The following is a 26,177-nucleotide window of genomic DNA, read 5'->3' on the forward strand; positions in this document are numbered from 1 at the left end:
ACAGATCATCATATGGATCATTACAATCAATTACAAATCAATATCAGTCGTTGAATGATCATAAGTTGTCACGACAAGTCGATCTGGTAAAAAGTCAAACCCTTAGCTCGCTCTGCTAAGCACTTTGCACATTCCCAAGAAATTCTCTCTCCAAACCAAAACATCTTTCAAACATTTCACACGGTTTGTGTTGCATTATCATCAACACGTAGAATTGATGTTGATCACCGCCATACCAAAAATCATTACCGGTTTGATGATTTCTTCACTAGTTCTAAAACCCTTCTTAAACCTTGTCAAAACTTCATCAGAATTTAAAAACATGCCTTCCGATAGTCATCACAAGATGCGGTTCCGGTCAGATACTCATTACATGATAAAATCTTACATTCCAAACCTTAAATCACCAATCATCACTATAAATTGGAAAATTGGATCCCAGTGACTCCCCACCTAGGAGAGAGAAAGGAAGCCACTAGGATGATTTTCACTTGGAAATAAACTTTACATTCAAAAGAGGGGTTGAATCCACTAGATCCAAATCTGAGGGAAACAAGGATGTGAATTCTGAGTGGATTGCAAGTGGTTGAAGTGTGATTTATCGTCTTTTGTAAATGATAAATTTGACTTGTTGACTATATGGAAAAGAGAGGAAATGAGTGAAATGAGGAGCTACCAATTCGAGATCGCGTTGTAACTTCCGATCTGAGCTAATTAGACTGATGTGGATCTTCCCTGCGAATTTGGAGAAAAGTCATCGGGACCGTGGTGGGAATGTACATGGTCCACCACAAAATCCACAAAATGAAAAGGGTTCTTCCATCTCTACAAATGAAGCCCAAACCTACAATTACAGTTGCGCACCAGCAACCTACACACAGAAAAGAGAAGGAGAATGTGGTGTAGGAACACCTAGTTTTTAGTGCATTTTCAAAATTTTGGTGTGATATTCTATATTTTGGATTAGGTTTTTGAATAATGGACTACTCAGAGGTCCACATGTGTGTTTGATAGTCATTTGAAGGGTGATTGTCACCAAGATTGTTTGTTTTCACAAATTTGGCCTATGAGCCCTTGTAAGCCTAAAAATGGCATAAATTTGCATTATGATGTAAAACATCTTGTAAATCCTCATTAGGAATTTAGGAATGTCATTTTAATGTTAGGGAGTCATTCTAGGAGGTTTAGTTTGAGTAGAAAGGCATAAAATGCAAAAATGCACATTTGAGCAAAAGTTGTCATTGTTGCTTGACAACTTTATGCAACTTTTTGAGCAACTTTGCATTTTTGAGAAAATCGGTGGTTAGGAAACTGATGAAGAGTTGGTTATGACCAAAACGGAATATAAAATGCTCTGAGAATGATTGTACACATGTTGGAATATTTGTGAGCAAGTCTGAATAGATTTTGAAGACAATTTCCAGATTTCACCTTGTAATTTTGTCATTTTTGTAGCAGCAGTCCGTACCAAATGGATTGAAATTTCTACGGTTCTTTCATGGTGGCTTAGTGTATGTTATTTTATTGCTTAGGAGGTGTTTGTAATTTCTTTTAGTGCAGGTTTGAAGTGTGTTTACAAATTTGTATTGCTCTCGGCCTGAGCAAGGGTTCAAGAGCCCAGTCATGGTTCCAACTTGAAATCCCTTGAGTTTTGCTCAATGGTCCTTGGGATTCAAGTTATGGAACCCTTTTATAGTGTAAATATGTTTTTTAATAGCCTAGAATTTTTTTGGAGGCAACTTGTTATCATTTCCTAGGCAAGCTCCTTCGTAGCCCGGTTAGGAAAATGATTGAAACTTTGCGATTGCTTGCAGGGAAGAAGAGTTGTGAATGTGCCAAGTGTTTGGATTGAAAGTGTGATGTGTGGAAGATCCTCTATGAAGATATGGAGGTGTGATATGGTGGAGAGAGCAACAAAACCCATTGGAGAAGACTGCTACGTCCTAAACCCTCTAAAAATGCCATTTTTGGGATCCGTACCAGTACGGATAGACCGGAATACCTAACCTAATGGATCGTAAATTTTGTCCAAAAGGGTATTCATATCACCAAAGGTGTTGGAAGGTTGGTTGAGATATTTTTGAGTAATTTCCCAAAAACCGGTAAGGTAGGGCTAATTGGGGCTCTAGGGCTATTAGGCCTAGAAAATAGGAGAAAGAGGGAGCGATGTGAAAATGATGAAAAACCAATTGAATAATAACTTGATTGGAACTGAAACACCTACAAGACACCCCCTAAAACCCCTGTAAGTACATGTTGGAGAGTTGGATAGCATAATGGTTGGATTTACCCTTGTGAATCTCAACCATGCCTGAAGCAACTAAAGAGCACAAATTGATAGGGAGCACTCCAAGAGAGTTTGAGTGTTTGACTTGTGAAAGGGAAAGTGAAGAGTGATAGGATCCCACTAAAACATCATTAAACTACATGTTGAACCAGGTGTGACTCTCTTTGAGACCCCTCCCCATTAGAATGGTTATGGATAGGGGTTTGCCTCAGTCAAACCTCAGTTGAGAAATCAACCTTGAAAGAAAGTAATTGCAAATACTTAAATCTAAACAATGAAAATGTATGCCTTGTAGATCCGCAACTTGTTGATGATGATTGCTTTTCTTCTTGAATGCAATCACAAATGTTGTATGAAATGGCATGTAACATGACAAAACCCTAACACACACACACATGCTTGCAAATGAATGTTATAATATTGCTCCAATGGATGAATGAAGAAGACTTGAATACTTGATGATGACCTTGAAATCTTGTATCTTCTCCTTATGCTCCTTATCCCTTATAATCTGTCTATGTGTTGTCCATCTGTTCATGAATGAGGGTATCAAATTCCTTTTTATACATGCCTCAAGGATTAACTTTCAACCACCGAAGGCCAACAAAGAGGAATTGCAAACCCTGAAGACAAATTGTGCATAGGAGATCGAGCAGACCTGACATAGGGCCACCCTAAGAGGTGAGGATAGGGGCATCACGCCCCTGTCCTGCCCTATTTTGGGGCCCGGACAGGGTCTAGAGCAGACACATGATATGAAGGAGGAATAGTGAAGGGTGAAAATGTAGAAATAGGTCTCAGTTAGGGAAGGAGATGTCGTCGCCAAGGTGACGACCCCAAAATGTGGTTAAAATTGTAGGGGTCACAATTTTATGACACTATAATCACCAATCATCTGCTTCAAGTAAAACATCTCTACATATACCAGTTAAAGTCTTATTTCAGAATCTTCTGTATATTGTCGGTAAACCCTGTCCCCAGTAGACTAAATCACTTAGATGACAAACCAAACATCAGGAAACATCAGTTAACATCATTTAACATTAGTTGCCATCAATGACAACACAAATAATTGATCAAGTCATCTAATCACAAAATTTCAATCTCTTCATCACAAATAGTCTTCTAGTCTCTATCGGTTCAGTCATCAGTCTTTAACTGCATCACCTCATCTGCATTAGTTGTGCCAATCATGCCAGCAATCTCCCCATTTGGCATTGATGGCAACACCAATCAGATATGCCAATCAGATTGTAACACCATCACTGCTACTTGCTACTGGTATCATATCATCTGTCGGTCGGTATCATATCATCTATCAGTCTCCTCCTTTTATCTTCTCCTCCTAAACCAATACTTCTCCAGCTTCTCTGATCCTTTTCTTTTCTCAAATCTGATCTTGTTCTTCTCCTAAATCTGATCTTGTTCTTCTCCCAAATCTGATCTTGTTCTTCTCCCCCTTTGACAATAATTCCAAAGGTGTATGTGCATCATCGATCTTTTGTCATCATCATCTCTGCTAACGAAATCAGAACATTATATCCAATCATTATATCGAATCATTAAATCACAACTTTATATCTGAGCTTCTCCCCCTATGGAGTAGCTTGCACCTCATCAATCCTTAGTGAAAAATAAGCATTATATCCACAAGATTGATGCATCTCCATCATTCTAGTTCTTCTAGTGTAGGGGTCTAATCCCTAGTTTACCTCTAAGAAACTCAAAGGTAGTCTTTGGTAAGGGCTTAGTAAAGATATCAACTATTTGATCTTTACTCTTCACATATTCCACCTTGATCTGTTTTTCTTGAACTCTTTCCCTTAGAAAATGATACTTCAATTAAATGTGCTTGGTTCTAGCATGAAGTACAAGATTATTATAAATATTTATTGCACTTGTATTACCACAATAGATAGTCACCGGTTTAGACATATCTATTTTGAATCCTTCTAGCACATGTCTCATCCATATTGCTTATGTGCAATTCATGGATGCAACAACATACTCTGCTTCAATTGTAGATTGAGAAACATATGTTTGTTTCTTGCTCTTCCATGCCACTAATCTTCCACCAAGAAGAAAGGCTCCACTGATTGTGCTTTTCCGGTCATCCACATTACCTTTCCAATTTGCATCAGTAAAGACATCCAAATTAAAATCTCCTTTATAGGGATACCATAAACCATAGTCTACTGTGCCTTTGAGATACCAAAAAATTCTCTTTACTGCCACCAAATGTGTCTCCTTAGGCTCTTTCTGAAATTTGGAAACTAATCCAACAACATGAGCAATGTTTGGCCTACTATGAACAACATAGTGAAATTTACCAATCATAGACCTATACTCTTTTTCACAAACAATAGGAGAATCATCTTGTTTGGACAACTTGCAACCTGTCACCATCGGTGTTCCTACTGATTTGTAGTCTTCCATGCCAAATGTATTCAACACCTCTTTGACATACTTGCTATGACAAATAAAGATACCACCATCCAGTTGCTGGACTTGTAACCCAATAAAGAACTTTATTTCACCGATTGGAGACATTTCAAATTCCTTTTTCATTACATCAGAAAAATCCGTACACATATCATCATTTCCTCCAAAAAGTATGTCATCTACAAACACTTATGTTATCAACATCTTGTCTCCATTAGTCTTCAAATAAATGTTGTCCTTATTGGTACATTGGAATCCAATTTTGATCAGATGTGCATGTAACCTCTCATATCATGCTCTCAGTGCCCGCTTTAGACCATATAAAGCTTTATGCAATCTACATACCATGTCTTTATTAGCAGATAGAGAAAATCCATCCTGTTTTTCAATGTAGACTTCTTCTTCTAGAATCCCATTCAGAAAGGCTGATTTGATATCCATTTGATAAATTTTGAATCCCTTATATGCAGCAAATGCTAGCAGCATTCTCACTCCTAATCTAGCAACCGGTGCAAAGGTCTCTCCATAATCCTCACCTTCTTCCTGTGCATACCCTTTGCAGACTAACCTCGCCTTGTTTCTTACAATTTTTCCTTCTTCATCCAACTTATTCCTAAAGACCCATTTTATTCCAATTACATTCTTATCCTCCGGTCTAGGAACAAGTGACCATGTCTGATTCTTCTCAAATTGATCTAATTATTTTTTCATTGCATTGACCCAATCACCATCTTTTAGTGCTTCCTTTGTTGTTTTGGGTTCTATTGTAGATATCAAACAAGAGTTTTCTCTTATTTTCCTCCTTGTTTGCACACCAACATTCTTATCACCAATTATCTGCTCTTGTGAATGGTTTAATTTGACATACCTTGGCAATACTGGTACTGGTTCTGCATCTTCTTCTTCTTGTTCTTCATTTTCTTCATCGTTGTCATCACTTACCGGTTGAACACCTAATTCTCCATTTGCCAGTTCTTCATTGTTTTGTGCTTCCGGTTCAATAATCACAAGTTTTTCATCATCTCTTTCAGGCTCAGATCTGCTGGTACCTTCTGAATTTCCAGAGAGATAATCTACCTTCACATTATCACTTTCAATAATCTTCTTAGTTTTCTTATTGTAACATTTATATGCCTTACTCTTAGTAGAGTAACCAAGAAAGATTCCCTCATCAGATTTTGCATCAAATTTCTCAATGTGATTATCTTTCTTAATAAAACATTGACTCCCAAAATTTTTAAAATAACTTACACAAGAAGTTTTTCCATACCATAGCTCATAGGGTGTTTTATTGTTACCTCTTTTTACTAGTACCTGATTTAAAGTATATACAAAAGTGTTGATTGCTTCTCTCCAAAACATTTTAGGTACATTACCCTGAAATAGCATGGTTCTAGTAGCTTCAACTATTGTTTTGTTCATCCTTTCTTCTATGCCATTCTATTGTGGTGTCCTCAGAGCTGACATCTGTCTCTTGATACCCTGTTCATCACAATACTTAACAAATTCATTAGATGTGAATTCTCCTCACCGGTCTGATCTTAAACACTTCAAGTTCTTACCAGTTTCTTTCTCAACCAGAGCTTTAAATGATTTAAATTTACTAAATGATTATGATTTCTCCTTCAAAAATGTCACCCACGTCATTTTAGAATAATCATTGGTGAAAATTATGAAATACCTATCACCGTAATAACTCTTTGTTCTCATAGGGCCACAGAGATCAATATGTACCAAATCTAAAATATTCTCAAAAGTATAATTCTTGCTTGAAATAAATAGAGGTCGTCTTACCAATTTGACAATCTTTGCATATCACACTATCCAGTTTAACAAGTTGGGGCAATCCTCTTACAACAATTGACTTGCTTATCTTAACCAAATTATTAAAATTAACATGACATCTTTTATGCCACAACCAATTGTCTTCCATTCTTGCAACCAGACAATTATTAACATTACTATTCAAATAGAATAAGTTACCTCTAGTTTGCTTCCCGGTAGCAATCAGTTCACCATTCCCTCCAAGAATTCTATAGACTTCACTTTTAAACTCAAGCAAATAACCTTTATCATTGAGCTGACAACACTTAAAAGATTATGCTTTAGACCATCAACCTAAAACACATCACCAACATTACTCTTCCCATTTAGAGAAATTGAACCTTTACCTTTCACCATGCAGGGAGAGTTATTTCCAAATCTAACAACACCACCATCAAATTCATCAAGGGTTATGAACTTACTTTTGTCTTCGGTCATGTGGTGTGAGAAACCACTATCTATAATCCATTCATCACTATTCTCCATATGAGATACCAGTGCCTTTTCATCTGTCAGTTCCTCCTTCACAACTACAAACACAATTTCCTCATTGTCATCTTCATCTTCAGACTCCTCATCAGTCACACCTTCATCTGCTGCAACATAACATTGCTTTTTGCCCTTTCCTTTATATCTTCGAAATTCCTCTCTCTTGTCAGCATTAGGACAATTAGCAGCAATATGACCAATTTTACTACAAGAGAAACACTTCATATGTAGCTTTCCTTTATACTTACGGGTGCCTCTTGGAAATCTTTTTGCTAACAGTGCCTCAAGTTCCATCACCTGATCTTCATTGTCTTCATTTCCCTGGTTACTTCCATGAATTGACCTGCACTCATGATTTTGACATATATCTTTTCCTTTTCTAGTAGATGAACCGGTAACATAAGCTTTAAAAGCAGTTCAGTAGATTTTGTCACACTATTGTCAAAACTATTTAACTCAAAAGTTGTAAGCTTACCAATCAATGAATCAATAAGTACCTTATGCTTTGAAATAGATCTAAGTTCTTGGATTGCAGATACTCTTATAGCATACTGAGGTTGAAGAGTTCTAAGCATTTTACTTACTATTGCGTCATTGTCCATTTTACCTCCAGCACTCTTTATGCCACCAACAACTTCTTTGATTCTCTGACCATATTGTGTAATATTTTCTCCTTCAAGCATTCTCATGTCATCAAACTTTCCTCTCAAGCTTTCCTCTTTGGCTCTTTGTGCATGGTCATCTCCTCCATAGATTATATCTAACTTTTCTGAAACCTCACCCGTAGTTTCTAATCCTTGAACATCAATATATTATGAATCAGATAAAGTACTAACAATAGCTTCTAAGGCTTGCATGTTATCTTGTTGCTCTTTAAGTTCATCCGGTGTCAAGGGAGTAGTAGTAGTAGGAGCAACATATTTTATTTCAACTTGCTTCCAATATTGTACACCGAGACCTTTGATGTAGATCTTCATTCTGTCTTTCTAGATCTTGTAGTTATCCTTGTTGAACTTAGGACCTTCTTTCTTTATCATCTTAACTTCCTCATAATCTTTCCCTCAAGCAATTAGGGCTTCTACACACAAAGGACCACAACTCTGATACCAATTGTTAATCCTATGAGGATCCAGTTAATACTGAGAGGGGGGGTGAATCAGTATTAATACCAACTTGAAACTTTAAACCCAAATCAAACTTACAACAAATCTAACTTCATTTACCACATATGCTAATTCATTAAACAATACCGATAATCACTGATAAATCTCTGATAAACTGCTATAATCGGTGTATTAAAAAATAATGAATAAACTAAAGATAATCAATAACATCACATGAAAATCATTCCACACAGGAACACCATATTTTTGACGTGGAAATCCAAATAGGGAAAAACCACGGTGGGAGTTAGTACCCACAAATATTTGTACTCTTTTGAAGTATGCCCTATTAGGAGCTTACGATACGCCCTGTTAGGAGTCACCGGTTAAGGGATTTGGATGTGCAACCCGATTAGGAGCTTAATGACCTGTTAAGATCAACCTCGTGAGAGTATTTAACACTCTTTTTGAGAGCTACCTTGTTAGGAGATTTATAAGATTAAGGCCTGTCAGGACCTACCCAGTTAGGGATTTAATTTGTTGTAATTGTTAGAGAACAACGTTGAAAAAGTGATCTGTTACTTGCACTTCTCAACTTACTAAATCAGATCCAGTTATGCTTCACTATCTGCAACTCTTAGGCATATCTCACTCTTCTCTTGTACGGCTTCACACTCTTCTCTAAGATCACCGACACAACAAACATCAACTTAAGCCAACATAAATAATGCTTTCCACTAGGTCAGCCACTAAACCCTAAATTACATCATAGATCATCAAATATCTTTACAACTCATTGCAGATCATCATATGGATCATTATTATCAATTACAAATAAATAGCAATCGTTGAATGATCATAAGTCATCACGGCAAGTCGATCTGGTACAAAGTCAAACCCTTAGCTCGCTCTGCTAAGCACTTTGTACATTCCCAAGAAATTCTCTCTCCGAATGCACCAAAACATCTTTCAAACATTTCATACGGTTTGTGTTGCATTATCATCAACACGTAGACTTGATGTTGATCACCGTCATACCAAAATTCATTACTGGTTTGATGATTTATTCACCAATTCTAAAACCCCGTCAAAACTTCATCAGAATTTAGAAACATGCCTTCCGATAGTCATCACAAGATGCGGTTCTGATCAGATACTCATTATCATGATAAAAGATTACATTCCAAACCACAAATCACCAATCATCACCAATCATGCGCTTCAAGTAAAACATCTCTGCATATACCGGTTAAAGTCCTTTTTCATAGTCTTCTGTATATTGCCGGTAAACCCTGTCTTCGGTAGACTAAATCACTTAGATGACAAACTAAACATCAGGAAACATTAGTTAACATTATTTAACATCAGTTGTCATCAATGATAACACAAATAGTTGATCAAGTCATCTAATCAAAAAATCTCAATCTCTTCATCACAAATAGTCTTCTATTCTCTATCGGTTCAGTCATTAGTCTTTAACTACATCACCTCATCTGCACCGGTTATGCCAATCATGCCAATAGTATTAGTGTAATTAAGGTGTTGCACCGTGTTAGTTCTTCACCTAGGCTTTAATTACATATTTCACTTAAACTTACTTAGGGACCACATGGATATTTCCACCTTTAGTGGACTTATCACATTATCACTTTCCACCTCATGTAGAACTTCCACCTTCAATGGTTTTATCATGTTATCACTTTTCCACCTTAGGTGGATGATCCACCTTTAGTGGATGTATCACATTGTCACTTTTCCACCTTAGGTGGGTGATAAGTTATCACTTTGTGTATAATGTTATAAGATTAAGATACTTGTCATAATCTTATGCCTTCTTATGTTTCACCTTGGCGTATTTAACCAAGGGATCTCCTATGTACATTCCTATTCATTGTATTGCATTCTTGATAGGAATACAATTTATTCTTGTCATATTGTTTCTCTCTTGTTATTGTGTTTTCCATTAAGCCTCTAGATCTTTGGTGACTACCTTCATAGACAAGTCTTATAGTATTTATATGAAAGCATTGAGTGCTAAGAATGAATCCTTTTAATTAGGAGTCAATTGTTTGTATTTGTTTCTATTGTTCCTTCATAATGGGAGGCAACACTAAGGTCCTCAAGGTAATATGGAACTTTGGGAAGACCTTTTGTATGTTGCATGTTGTTCTATGCCACATAATCAAACTTCACACCTCTTACTATTTGAAAGTAACAAACTCAAGATTTATAGTCATTTTAGAGAGTTTATAACAATCTCACTACACCTATTTGTTGATCTATCTAATCACTCAAAGGTAGGATATGATATGGAACCACTTCTATCACAATATATTGACTAGATGTGTAGTAGTCATATCATTGTTGAACAAATATGTAGTGGAGTTAGTTATATGATCATGGTGGGAATTTTTAAAGTTGTGGTTTGTAATGATGAGGTTGTTGCAAGCGGCCATAACATGTTTTTGAAGTATATAGATCCAATTTACTATGTTGAGGTTACAACGGTGAGAGAAGCATCCAATAAACTTGGTTGATTTGAGATTCTTAATTGTGAAATATTTGTCTTACACACTCCTTGCCCAATGTCCTTGGAGTCAGTCACTTATCAAGAATCAAGTGGTTGGTCTATGAAGCAAAAATAAACAAGCATGATTTAATCATTAGGTCGTATTAGATTGAAGGAAATCATACTCAAGAGGGAAAACTTGTTAATAAAATTTTGGAAATGACACCAAAGATCAAGGAGAAAATGTCAAAGCATGGAAATAATGACAACCCTTGAGACTAAATCTGCAAAATCAAAATGCAATCTTGTAAAACAATATTTAGAAGTTAGATATTATAAATGTTTCAATCTGTTAGCAGTGGCATATACCACCTATTAAATACTAACTTAATACCTATGCATGGATTAAATAGTCTAACCTGATAGTGGAATCATCATCATGCTTCTCAATTTTTGAATGATTAAAAATCCTTTTGATAGATATCATATGAGACTCTTCAATAATACTACACAAGACTAAATGATAATTGTCTAAGTGGAATATTAAAATATTAGATGACAATCCTTTGAAAGGACAATATAGAATACCTTCATCTATGTAAGGAGGATAATGAAACAACACTTTACTTATTCCAAAAGAAAATAATGGGGTAGGGTGCCACACCATGCAACTATAAGAGTGCTTCTTCAGAAGAACAATGAATGGAGGCAAGATTAGAAATAATGAAAGCATCATGAAGGATAATGTTACGTTCATTAAAAGTGGTAGTGAATCAAGAAACAAACATTGTATCAAAAGTGGCAATGAAAAAACCAAAACACAAGGGCACAAAGAAGTTCAATGAGTTTTCAATAGCATGTTTATGTTTTGCATCTATTATGACAAGTTGGAGATTAATGATATTATAATAAATAAAAGATGAAAACAGCAATACATAGTCATAATTGATGAAGTTGACAATGCATAGAGTCTAGTGAGATAACAATGCCACGCTACAAGGCAAACATGGTAGAATTCCCAATAGTATAGTCTCCCAAAGTCACTTATAACTACATTGATATTTTGTATATGATGCTTGACATTGGAAAAAGTATTGAAGGACCAAAAAAGGAAAAGGCAACTTTTACATGAGACAAGGTATCATCATTTTACCATCTAATATTTCATTATTTCATTCCACACAACTAGAGTATATCATCACTTTCTTCAATCTTTTAATCCATTTCTTTCTAACTACTTTTATTTTCTTTGAAACAATGTTACTTTGAACATCATCTCAATGAGGGGGTAAAAGTAAACACCAAAATAATATGCCTTCACCATCTCTATTTCATTATTTATCATCATTTTTTCATCATCCATTTATTACCTAGTACATGACCATTTATTTAAATGACCCATTATTTAACTAAATTGACCTATCCACTTGCTATAATAAATAAAATTTAATTATTATCCAAGATCATCCAATAATTATTCAATAAATATCTATTTATTTTTCACATGTTATCCATTAGTAATTAATAACAAATATTTCCCACCTGATGTGCTCCTGTAACTCATTTATTTAATTATGGTGAGAGGTATTCCTATAGTCGCAGTAGGGGGGGAGTGAAGCCATGTGTGTACACACTAAAGAAAACGGAAACCTAATGGCAGCCATGAATTGTAACCATTCCAAGTATGCGTGGACCGTTATACAATAGAAAATAATGTAGAGAAGTGGAGAATATGAAACGTATGGAAGTGCAAGAGTTTTAGTTATATTCGTCCTCAGCGTGGGAGTGCATATTCAATGCAGATTTGAGTGGCTTCTCCAACTAGCTCTGCTTTTTATAAATTGCCATACAACGATCTGTTCTAGTGTTTCACAGATATCTTCCTAATCATTGCTTTGGTAAGTGATCTTCCCTACTCCTAATCATTTCACCCACAATGAAATCTTGACTTGTTATCTTCATTTTTTCTTTTCCATTTCGTACCTTTTTCAAGTTGTGTGTTCACTAATAAAGCGTCTTTACCATCATTTACTGACAACAGATTCACAAAAGAACAAATCGAAAGCCCAAGAATTTTCTCCCTGCTAACGGATCTCTTTCTGATCCACGTCTGAAGCTCAACAAGGTTTTGCCTATTTCTCTGTCTTTTTCGTGCATAAATTGGGTATGCTCCTTGTTGGGTATATGAAGCCCAACAGTCACATGGTTGTTTGTCTTCCCCAAAAGACTCTTCATTTCATATTTGATATGTTTATATAAATGGTTGTGTGCAGCCCATACATGATGTACTGTAGTATTGGATATTGGTTAATAAGAATTCTCCCTGCTTTCTGGTGGACGTAGCCACTTAGTGGTGAGCCACGTTAATCTTGTGCCTTGCATTCTTTGTTGTGTCTATTATTCTTTCTGTTGTTTTCTGTTCATTATTATGTGTTTTCTCTGCTCGGTTTTAAACTAACAATTGGTATCAGAGCTTAGGTGAAGTGATTGAGCAGAGATGGAAAGGTAGATAGATAAAGGATTGAAAATTCTCGAGAAGATGTGGAAGTTCAAAGTTAGAGAAATTAGCTGCTGGTATTGCGGCAAGCGAGGCCACATCAAAAGAAATTGTTGGTTTCTCGAGAAGGCTAAAAGGCAGCCAAAAGATGAAGACAACGATTCAGTCATCAAAGATTTTCTTGCAAATTTAGACTCGGTGGAGAGTTAAATTGTGCAAGCAAAAGTTAAAACAAAACGCCATGTTCATTGGTGGGATGGCTGAAAAAAGGAGGAGACTTCGGCTGAAGAAAAAGAGGGTTTGAAGTATTCGTTGCTTGAAGATTTTCTTGATTCAACTGAAGAAGAGGATGTTGAAGAGGAGGATGTTGAAGCGAGTGAGGATGAAGTTGAAACCAAGACTTGGGAGGATTATGAAAAAGAAAAATTTATGAGGTTGAAGGAAGAGAATCTCCTACTCACCGACAAACTGATTTGTATGGACCAAAAGTTGATGGTTTTGTGTCGCATCATGAATATTGGAAAAGATAACTTTGAGAAAGAATGGGATTTTTTTGAAGAGACCGTATTTCAGCAAGAGGAAAGTGATGGGAAGCTCCTAACAGAGGACTCTTTCCTCACAAAAATGTATGCCTTGTTGATAGGAAAGCCTTTCTTTGGTGGAAAGAATCCACAAGAGGATTCGGGGTGTTTGGACATTGAATATCCCAGGAGCTTAGGGATTATAGAGCTCATGGAGGCGAGAGAGAGCCTCTGGCTCAAGGCTACGCAAGATCCAGAAGACTTCAGAAAGGCTGAGGATAAGGTCTTTGAGGAAAATGAATTTCAAAAACAACAAAAGAGTGATGATTTATTGCTCCAGATTGCAGAAATAGAGGCGGAGTGGAATGCATTGATTGCAGGTACTGCACAAGTTTCTACACAAAATACAACAACTTCATTTGATATGGAGCCCGTTGGTGCAAGGTGTGTAGCTGGAAGCTCAAAATCAGATCTTGTGGCAGCCCAATTGCATAAGAATATTGCATCCAGTGTTGGTCAAATGAGGAGAGAACATGGGTTCCAATCTGGCCAATTTGATGGCAGTAGTAATGATTCATTAGATTTGTTTATGTTGGATGTCGTGTGGCCGAATGAGAGTCGGTGTGTTCCAGATGTGGGCAGTGAGGCAATCGTGAGAATTGGGAGCGATGTTTGTAGACTATTCACAGTTGTACGAGAGTTTTATATTTGGGTATTAAAATCTGATAATGGTGATCTTCTAGATATTATATTACGAGGGAGCACAAGAGCAAGAGACTTTGATGGAGGAGTGCATTATGCATCTACAAATAGAAGTGTTCCTGATTATGGATTACTGGATGAAGTAGTTAGAGAATATATTTTTAACTCTAATTTGACTTAGAGAAGATTAATTCACATTGTTCATAAATAGAGTTTGGTGATATTAAAATCTTCTCAAGAGCTGGTTGTAGTATGAGCCTTGGAATGGAGATGCGGGGAATGTTACAGGCTGTGTCGGTTGGACTTCACAGGGGAGATTGTTGGGTATATGAAGCCCAACAGTCACATGGTTGTTTGTCTTCCCCAGAAGACTCTTCATTTCATATTTGATATGTTTATATAAATGCTTGTGTGCAGCCCATACATGATGTACTATAGTATTGGATATTGGTTAATAAGAATTCTCCCTGCTTTCTGGTGGACGTAGCCACTTAGTGGTGAACCACGTTAATCTTGTGTCTTGAGTTATTTGTTGTGTCTATTATTCTTTCTGCTATTTTCTGTTCATTATTATATGTTTTTCTCTGCTTGTTTTTAAACTAACACTCCTTTGATCTATTATTTACTTCACTTTTCTCGTATCTGTGTGTTATCTGTAGACTGTATTAGTCTGCCATGCATAAATCAAAATGTTTGTTGTCATGTTTGTTCCAAACATAATTGTATGAATACTATCATTCTAGGATCTACTTTTTTTATTTTGTCCACAATTTGTACAGGAGCCTCCCCATCCCAGTTTTCCCCGTTGCTGAGGAAGAATATTAATGGTTCTTCATGTTCACATTGTGGTGTTGGACCCCTTTCATCAATATTGTCTATGCAACACCCAACCTTGCTATGTAGGTAGTTTCCCAACTAGGGCTATACTTAAGAAGGCGATGAACAATACCTTCATTCAAATCTTCCATCTCTAACACTACACTTGCACTATCATCAAATAGAACCACAGATACACAATCATTAGAAACTGTTCTAAGGTGGCCTTGTATAAATCTCAAAATAGCCTCATATACGCATCGAAGCCTATGCCTATGGTCATTAAACTTTAGCAAGGTGGGACTGATATCTTAGTCGCTCATCGAACCTGATCTGTCTATGGTAAATATGAAATGGTGAGGAAGCTTCTTTGAATCCGCATAGTTGTGATTGTGCCTCTGAGCCCATTCGTTAGTCCTGATGTAACTACCTTCTTGCCCAACATCGCTTTTTGAATATGTGAATAGAACCTTATTGCACCCCTCAAGATTACTCAAACTAATCATCTTTTTCTCTCAAACTGTTATTGCTTAAGTTGTCATCCCCTCATTAATTAATACTTGCCTTAGTTGATATCCTTGAATTTGCATGTGTGATCGACCTTCAAAGTTCTTAGCGATAATATAATTTGGCTTGATTCCATGATTGATTAAATCTTCCATCTTGCTCATACTTCCTATGCATGAGATGCTTCCTCCGTAATGCCAAACTTTTAAGTCAAACCTATTGATATTAATACTATATATCTACTATTATTATTTAATCAATGCCAGTAGAAGATATCATTGGTTCTTTGACTTAATACATCATTGTTGATAACATAATAGTCAATTTAACTAATCGGTGTTCTAAGTATCATCATTCCCTCCTTCTATGGCTGACAATATGTCTTAATTGCTGACTTGCATCGGTTACTTGCCAAACTACTACTATTAATCTCACCAATTAATTATCATCAATACTCATGAGATTTGATATTGACGTGGCTTATGGTGAATCATTCATGTATCGGCTATGATGATCTTCATGGATTATAGTTATATTTATCAACTCACTTGTATACTCTTACTTGATATGATGATTATGTAACTTGCTATCTTTGTTTGTGATGATGATCATTTATATCTATGTTTTGTCTTCGTAAATAATCAAGATGCTTGATGATTGCTGGCAGCTCACAAGAATAAGTTTAAATCTATAATTAAACTTATTTCATCTATATTTTAGTTCATTAAACTCTAATCCAACCCCTAAACCTATGTACTAAAAATGAAACCTAAATCAAATTGACCTCTACCCCTAACACAAAAATAGAATGAAGCCTATGTTAGCATAATTCATTCATTGTTTCTATCATTTTGTTCCACAATGATATGTCTATCATTTCCCAACGATGGTATAACTATTTGATTTCTATCTTTCCTCAACAGTTTATGCTCTGTATATATTTATGTCATCCAATAATCCAAAGCATTGCATTGTTTTCTTCTCTTATACTCTTCTATTTTGGTATTAGAGCAGAGATGCAATGTTGGGAGTGTTGGAGGGTAGCATGAAGGAAGCATAGAAGACACTTTCACTCCCAATCTATGTGAAGAAGTTTGCATGTGTCAAGTTGCCTTCTACTTGCATGTAAAGAAGTCTATGTGAAGAAGCTGCCTTTTAAGACATTTTTTTGTGTTGCATAAAGAACTTACATTGCAAAAAGGTCATCGAGGTTTGAAGCTATTTTTCTTTTTGATGTCGAATTTTCCTGATGATGTCAGTAGCGTTGATAGCAATCATGGTGCCCAAAATGTAGTACCAGAGAGTACTGGTTTTTATTTTGCCTTGTTAGACGCTCTTCACCATACTAGAAATACACAATTTGATGAACTTATCCGACAAGGTCTTCTACAATATTTCATCTTTTATGTGTGTTGTCAAGCACGAAAAGTACGTGTGCATCTTGAAGAAGGTTATGATGCTGATATTGAAGACGAAGTAGAACGCCCTCATAAGAGTCCCCGTCTTACAGCATGAGCCTATCGCATTCACTTGAATGATTCTCACCATTCATAAAAGAATGTATTTCTCTCAAAAAGAGTGTACATGTCATTACACCATTAATAAAATTTCCTTTTTGTGGAGTATTTTTTTCTTTGGTGTTTATCATGATTGCTCTGAAGATTCTACACTTTGATGCACAACTTCTTAAAGGATCCTAACCCTGTATTCTAACCAAAACCATAATAATAACCCTAACCGTAATTATGATGTAAACCCTAACCCTAACCCTAAATCGAATCCTTGACTCTAAAACCTTACCCTAACCATACTTGTAACCCTAACATTACATTCAACCATGATGTAAACACTCAGCCTAACCATGATGTCAAACCTAACCCTATCCTTAACCACGATGTAATTCCTGACCCTAATCATATCCTTGTCCATTATAGTAAACCCTTAACCATGATGTAAATCCTAACCCTAATCATATCCTTGTCCATAATAGTAAACCCTAACTTTAACGTAATCATAACCCTAATCCTAAATTCTAACTATGACCATAATTATATTCCTAAACCAAATCATAACCTGAAACCTAAACCTACCACTACCGCCTAACCATGATATAAACCCTAACCATAATATTAATACTAATCCATGAATATTTGTTATCTCGAAGGCAATGCGGCCAAATGGATGTGATTGCAATTTTGTAAATAAATATATGAAAGTAAAATAAATAAAAATTCCTTAGTTATGTGGGTTGTGCCCAATATTACAATTGCTAACCTTTATTAAAAGACATTTAAGAGCATAAATATTACTGCTAAAGGGTATTTACTATTTTAGTTTTTGACAAATATTTATATATCTATTTTAATAATTAAAGAGTGTTTAAGGATAATATTAACTATAGAATACAAGTTTTAGATAAAGCAAGTTATTTCTTATAAAATAGATGTTTCCATGTTTTGTTTGCAAAAAGATCAAGACTGTAGTAAAGATAAGAAAGATATAGAACTTAGTAAGTTTTTTTTAATAAAACAAAACTTAGTAAGTTAGAAGAAAATTATGGTAATTATTTGTAGTGAAAGAATGGATTTTTTAATTAAATTTAACAAAAAAATCAAAATATAGTAAAAATAGGAAAGACATACAACTTAGTACATTTTTAAAGTTACAAAACTTAGTAAGTTTGAGAAAAAAATATGGTAACAAGTTGTAGTGAACTAGATTTATAGAAGTTGTAGACACATAAATCCATCCACTTAATTAAATGAATATTTAGTATTTATTTGATTATTTAACCATCAATCAATAATTAATTAAATTAATATTTAATTAATTTACCTTAACCCTCTTCTCCTATTAATTAAATAAATTATTCAATTTATTTGATTTAATTCACTTAACCAAATTCAGACCATTAATTAAATAAATAAATCATATTTGTTTAATTAAATCTTCTCTCACATTTAAATAAATTAACATTTATTTAAATCACCTTTATCCTCCACCCACTTGCATTTTCCTACTAAATCCCTCAAAATCCCATCTCTCACATTTAAATCATCTTTATCCTCCAACCACTTGCATTTTCCTACAAATGCAAGTTGCACAACTATTTTAAATAAATAAATTATTTATTTAAAATCCTATTTATCCTCACCCACTTGAAACCTTTAATGGCTTCCCTTAAAGTCTTCAAACTTAATGGCTTCCTTCTAGAGTCTTCTTAAGTCTTTAATGGTTTCCCTTGAAGTCTTCAAACTTAATGGCTTCTTTTTAGAGTCTTCTTAAGCCTTTAATGGTTTCCCTTGAAGTCTTCAAGCATTTAATGCTTTATCTTCCTTTTTCTCATATAAATAAATTAAGAATTATTTAAATAAAATCCAAAATTCACATTCACATTTAAATAAATTAATATTTATTTAAATATCTATCCAAATGCAAATTACACCATTTAATTGAAATAAATGATTTTATTTTAATTGAAAATCCCAAAATTCCTCCCACTTGCATTCTCCTACAAAATCCACTTGCATGCCTAAATCCTTTCTAAATTCTTCTAACTCCTAATTAGCCTAATCCTATCCTAATCATTGTCGCATTCCTAAATAAAAGGAAGTCACTTCTCAAAAACCTCCAAAGTCTTCAGTAACCATTAAAGGCTTTGTGTCTTCAAATGGTTAACCTCTAAACTCTTCCAAACCATTAAAGGCTCTTACATAACCATTTATGGTTAACTCACCTTTTATCTTTGATTAGAGACTTTCCTCTAACTTAACCATCCTTTTGACTCATGGGTTTATTCAAAGCATTTATTTATTTGCCTAAGGTAACCATTTAACCCTTGCACATTCATTTATCCCTTGGATAAAAGGAATATCCATTAACCTAACTCTAACCCAACCCCCTAGGGTAACCATCATGTCCCCTCAAGCATTTAATGCTCCTTATCTCTCCTCTCAAGCCTCCTCATGGTGACACTTGTCAACATGAGATTGGGTTGAAAGTCTCACATGGATTGAATATCTTTCAATCCTAACCCTTGTTAAGATTGCTCAATCTTAACCCTTCATTTCCCCATTTCTTCTATAAATAGAACCCTTCTCCTCAAACAAAGAAGGAAGCATTAAAGTATTGTTGCTATACTGGTATTAGCATAGAGTTTTTTCATAGCATCACTACCTACACTTGCATAGCATTTATTTATCACATCCAACAATCTTGAATCTCCATATGGCATCCATGGCTAGTGCTAAAAGCTGAGAGCTACACTCATTTAGGACTTGGAGAGGGGAGAAACAAGGGAGAAGCATCAAAAGGAATCATGGAAGCGTCATAGGGAGGCTCTTCTCCTTTCTTTTGTTTTGTTAAACTTCTTTCATGCTTTTTTAAATCTCTTTTGATATGTTTGGAATGGTTTTTAGTTCTTTGTTTTGGTTTTATGGTTGAAACTAACTTATTAACATTGAACTTTGTTGTTTCCTTGTCCCCATTTCCAAGACATCAAAAGTTATTACTATGAATAATTTATTTTGGAGTAATTTATGCCTTACATTTTTTAGTTTTTTTTGCTTACCAGATTCATTAATTTTTGTTTTGTATAATTGTTTCATTTCTAATTTAAATATTTTTGACAGGAAATCTATGCAACTTGAGGCACAATTTGTAGCACGCTTCATTACGACTAAAGTGTATCAACAACCCACATCAACCACGTATGTATTAAATATTACAATATTACTTTTTAAGAGTATTTGTTTCTATTCAAGCAAATATCAAGATTATTTACTAATGAGAATTTAATGATATTAATATTAGTTTTTTACTAATATTAATACATCTATTTCAATAATTCATTAAAGAATATTTATTTAGATTTGAATTTGTAGAACTATTTACTGCACATCTATTTTTATTATTCATTTTGTGCTTTAAGGTTGGTCAATTTCTAAGCTTTGACAATTATAATATGAATGTTTATTCTAAATTTGCAAGGCAATGAATATATAAAAGTATAATGTATATTTCTTATTTGGAAGGCAATGCCACCAGATGACACTTTTCCAGATAAATATGTAATGGTAGAATGTTTTTTTATTTCTTATCTGGAAGGCAATACCACCAGATGGATGCAAATGAAATTATTTGTTATCTGGAAGGCAATGCCGCCAGATGGATGTAAATGATTATTTATTATCTAAAAGGCAATGTCGCCAGATGGATGTAAATGATTATTTATTATCTGGAAGGCAATGCCACCAGATGGATGTGATTTCAAATTTGTATATAAATATATGAAAGTAAAATAAATAAATAAAATTCTTAGTTATGTGGATTGCACTCGATTTTACAATTGCTAACCTTTCATCTACCACTGTATGTTCTCATCTTGTCGTTCAACAGATCTTGATGATCAGAATGTGTTATGTAATAAGGGAAGCAAGTCTATTTTGTTTGTTGACATTAAAATTATTTGATACCAACTATAGTGCGACGAAAACAAAAGATGGATATGATTGCAATTTTTAAAATAAATAAATGAAAGTAAAAAAAAAAAAAAAAAAACCTAAAATCTTGTTGGCATTGTGTTGTCATTGATGTCAACCGGTATGGGAGTATTGTTGACATGAAGTTATTGATGTAAACCAGTGTTGTAGGTCACCGGTAAAGAAGAAGAATGTCATTCAGAGGAATAACCACTGGAGTCACTAGTACACAAGTTAGTGTTTAACTTGTGTGGGTGATATGGACAGGTTACTAGTATAGTCTGCCACTGGTAAGGAGAAGATGTCAACTGGTAAGTGATGTGTTGATATGGAGAAGATAAACTAACCAAGTGAGAGGTTGACAACTGACAAACTTATGACCAATGTACACATAGGATGAGTGAGGTGCTTGAGCTGTTGTTTGGGATGAAGAGGTAGAATTTTACCTAAATCACATCAACGCTGGTGAAGAAGGATGTACAGGTCACCGGTATGTTGTGTGGATGCAGAACAACATGACTCACACTGGACCTACTGGTAAATCAAAGGGATGCCTCAAGTGCATGAAATCAGGGATATGCACTGGATCGACATAGAAGGCATGATAGGCCACTGGAACATAAAAGGAAGAGTAGAGAAGTGATGAGTTTGTCACCTTGACAAATCGACTGAGATAATGTTCAAACTAATAATGGTGAAAGGCACAACAATAGCTGCAGAGAGAGAGCGCAACTGATATACAGATGCCTTAGATGGAATCTGTTGAAGATTGATGACATGGTGTCATCAGGATGGCTACCAGTGAGCATGAGAACCAAAAAGGAAGCAAAGAGGCTAAGTGATGTGCTCCTACATGATGAGAATGAGCATGCTATGGGTAGGCATGTCTGGCAACTAGTTAAGGTGTTCCATTGGCAGATCGGCAAAGTCCAGACATGATGATTGACCGGTAAAGTGTGAGACACCGACAGGGTTAGAGAACCGACAGACAAGAAGGACCGATTGAGTGTTTGGTCAGTGATCCTTTATGAACTGACACAGAGGTCCAAACTAAGGTGGATGTCGACAAAGGTACCACATGGAGTCAAGGTAGCGAACATGCATGCAGTAGTAGACAGAGTGTGCATCAACGAGGTTGTTGTAGAGTTGGTCGACATTAATTGTAGACCCCATAAATCATGGGATGTGTTTGCAGAGGTGTTCAGGTCGAGGAAAGTCAAATAGAGGTGATCGATGGGATGCATCAATCGATGCAGAGTGTCCAGGTACAGAATGAGGTTGGTGATGCAATATGCAGAACCATTTATGGTGATTGATCTTGTGCCTCGTTGACTGACTGTCCGTGTTTGCTAAGTTTAGCAAACTTTCCTTGGAAGGTAGAAGATATGGTAGGTAATGCCTGATTGCTTGCAGGTTGCTTATCTTCATGTAGAACGAGATCAGATCAGATTTGATATGCCTCATGATCACTGGAAGAGATCATAATGGCGCCAAGTTCAAACTCACATCTTGACGGGAAAATCTAGCTATATGTATGCGAGCCAAAGATATTGTTTGTGTTGCTGAAGGAGAGAGTGTTGCTACTGCATTTGAGAGAAAAAACAGTCAAGTACTCAACGAGTGTCAGTATAGAGACTCAGTGTGTGTGAGTGAAAAACTGGTTGAAGATTTCAACTGGCAATAGTGAAGCAACTAATAGTCGGTCATTGAGTCTGACAGAGGAGGAAACTGGTGGTGACCAAACCAACAGTGAATAGTTGCAATAGAGTGTAGAGTAGACAAGCAAAGAACTGAAATAAGATAGCTCTGGTGGAGATCTAGCAGAGCAGTTAAGAGCAAAGAGAACTAGCAAAGAGAACCAATAGAGAGAGAATCGACAAAGAAGGAGAAGGGGCTGAATTGTTAAGGTTGCAACAAGAGATAGGGTTGCAGCATTGAGAGGGAGAACCGATAGTGAACCAGATTGAAGATCCAATAGAGAGATTTGAAGAAGAGTTACAAAATTCATTTGTAACAAGGGTATTAATTTGTAAATGATTATGTTTTGTATTCACTGAGTTGGAGCTCAGTGCAAAGGTTGTAGCTCCTTGGGTTCATGCCCTAAAATCAGGGGTTGTAGCTCCTTGGGTTGGTACCCTAAATCAGGGGTTGGTGCCCTAAATAGTGTAATCAGAGATTCATTGTGAGGCTCAATTGGAGCAGTAGTCTCCAACAACATTTCTCATCTTGGGTTTTCCTCGTATATGTTGGTGTTATGTGATGTCCCTTTATGTGTGAATGCATTTGTGATTAGTCTCCCCACTAACCAGTAAGTCTGCATTGAGTTAGATCTAATAATTGGTATACACACATAGGATAGTTAAAAGAAAATGATTGAGAACCACTGATTCACCCCCTCTCAGCGTTGCATCGTGTCTAACAAATTATTGTCTCATATTTCCCTTTGAGGGATCTTGATGATTAGAATGTATTAGGTAATAAGAAAATCAAGTCTATTTAGTTTGTTAACTTCAAATTTATTCGATACCAGCTATGAAGGGACCAAGGCAAAATTTAGAATCATTGGTGCCAGTTATGGTGCGACCGAGATTAGATTTTGAATCAGAGGAGAAAAGAAGAGAATATTGAAGACAATATCAAAGAGAGTATCATAGATGACAATAAGAACAAATGACAGATGTTCAAATAGAAGAACAAAGAAGAAGACACAATGAAGCCCATAGACAAAGATATGCTAGAAGAAGGGCATCGATAATAGTGGAACAACTAGAAGTTGAAAATAGAGATGATGCAAATGTTGAACACAAGATACCACTAAGAGGGGGGGTGAATCAATAGTTTCCAATAATCTTAACCTTTTAATCCTAACTTTGAGTACCAGTTAGCAATTCAAACACTAAGAGGATATACCAGTGAGATAAGGGAAGAACTCAAAATGCAAGCACACAAAGACACATCACATAACAACGAATATACGAGGAAAACCCAATGTGGGAAAAACCTCAGTGAGAAATGTTGTTGGACTCTACTGCTCCAATCCAGCCTCACAATGAAACAACTGGTACAACGTTTAGGGCACAAACCCAAGGAGCACCAACCCCTACTATTTTAGGGCACCAACCCCTATTGATTTATGGGCACTAACCCAAAGGAGAACCAACCCCTACTGATTTAGGGTACCAACCCAAGGAGCACCAACCCCTAATTATTTATGGGCACCAACCCAAAGGAGCACCAGCCCCTACACCAAGCACCAACTCAATGAGTACAATGAATACTATCAAAACAATACATTAGTAATAACCCGGTTACAAATGAGTTATGTAACTCCTGTAATCAATTATCTCTATGTCAGTTTCCTTGCCACCACTAGTTCTCTGCTTATCCTCTTTGACTCTTCTTCCACTTATCCTCTGCCTTGTTTGACCTCTTCTTACTCTTTCTCAGCTCTTCTTTTCTCACTGTTGTTGCCTTACCGTTTTAGACTCTATCGGTTGAATGAATTGTCAGATCATCCACCTGGTTACCCATTCTTAGTCCTCTCTGTCTGATTTTGTTTCTTCTCTTCTTCTATCTTGTCAGATCTCCTCTGACACTCACACTGCACTGTAACACCCTCTGTTGCCTTCCTGCTGGTTCTAGCACTACCGATTCACTTGATTGTTATACTCTTTGCAACTTGCCGGTAACTCTAACCTTACTAGTTAAACCCCTCTTAAACCCTCTCACTGGTTACACCTCCACACACTCGGTCATTTTAATGTTCTTCGATGAACTCTCTGACTGATTGACTCTCCGATCAATCAATTTCAATCTTTGATACGCATATTTATATTTGAGCTTTCCCGACAAAACAAAGATTCAAACATTGGTGCACTAGGGTTTTCTCCACCGACCATGAGGTGTGTCGAATCCAATCAGATCTTGTTTCAAGGATTTACTGCATGTACAAGTCACTCATCATCACCATGTTTGATTCTTCCAATACACATTTTCTATTTTTAGCAACCTGCATCCTGATTTGTCGGCCTTGTGTTTTCTCAATTACCATGCATGATGCAGCTGTTACCCTCACCAACTTTGATCTGCATCCGCACAGCCTGCATCAATCATCACATTGCAGATCTTTACCTTACGGTCTACTTCGAGCCAAAAACCCTTGCACTTGACCCGCAAATGTCACAATCGACATTTAATGTCTAACCAATCACCAACTACCTCAACAATACACGGTTCACCGGTCACTGCTCGTTTGCTACCTGAAATCCATGTGTTCTCTCTATCAGCATCTAGCTCAGTTGTCTATGCCGGTTTCGGTCCAGTCACTAACCAACCACTCAACTGGTGTTTACCTACCGAGTCTCATACCCTACCGGTATATCTTACCTTACCAGTATACACTGACTAGTTAACCTCCATGACATGCAGTCTCATGTTCTGTCGGTTGGATCACCTTAGTCTAGCTACCTAATTTGCCAATCCACAAAATGAATATATAGTGAGTCATCATGCACATCTCCATCTGATGAGAGTCCATCCCCTTGTCTCTTTGCTCTCTTACCAGTTGACATACTTACTAGTTGACATTGACATGTCAACAATCTCTAATGCACACCTCCTATCATATCGATGGTATGACAATCTCAGACATCAATCATCAACAGGCATCTCTGTTGATATCAACAACCTAGAGTGAATCCATATCCACAAATGCTAACACATACCTTCTTCTTCATTTGACCGGTTCTTCTCTCAACTAGTTTGTCAAAGGGACAAACTCATCACTCCTTAACTGTCCTGGTAGCTCATCATGCTTACTCTTATTGATCTGGTGCTCATTTATGATTTCATAAATTGAAGGCTTACGATTTTTCACTTTGGTCATCCGGTATGTGTCTTCAACCACCTGCCTTTAACTTCTTTGATTGTCTTATCCCGAAGGGTTATAATGCATTCTATGCATGTTTCTATGCATGTTGGGAGATAAGCTAAGTATTACC

This window comes from Cryptomeria japonica, chromosome 10, assembly GCF_030272615.1.
Source record: "Cryptomeria japonica chromosome 10, Sugi_1.0, whole genome shotgun sequence".
Lineage (NCBI taxonomy): Eukaryota > Viridiplantae > Streptophyta > Pinopsida > Cupressales > Cupressaceae > Cryptomeria > Cryptomeria japonica.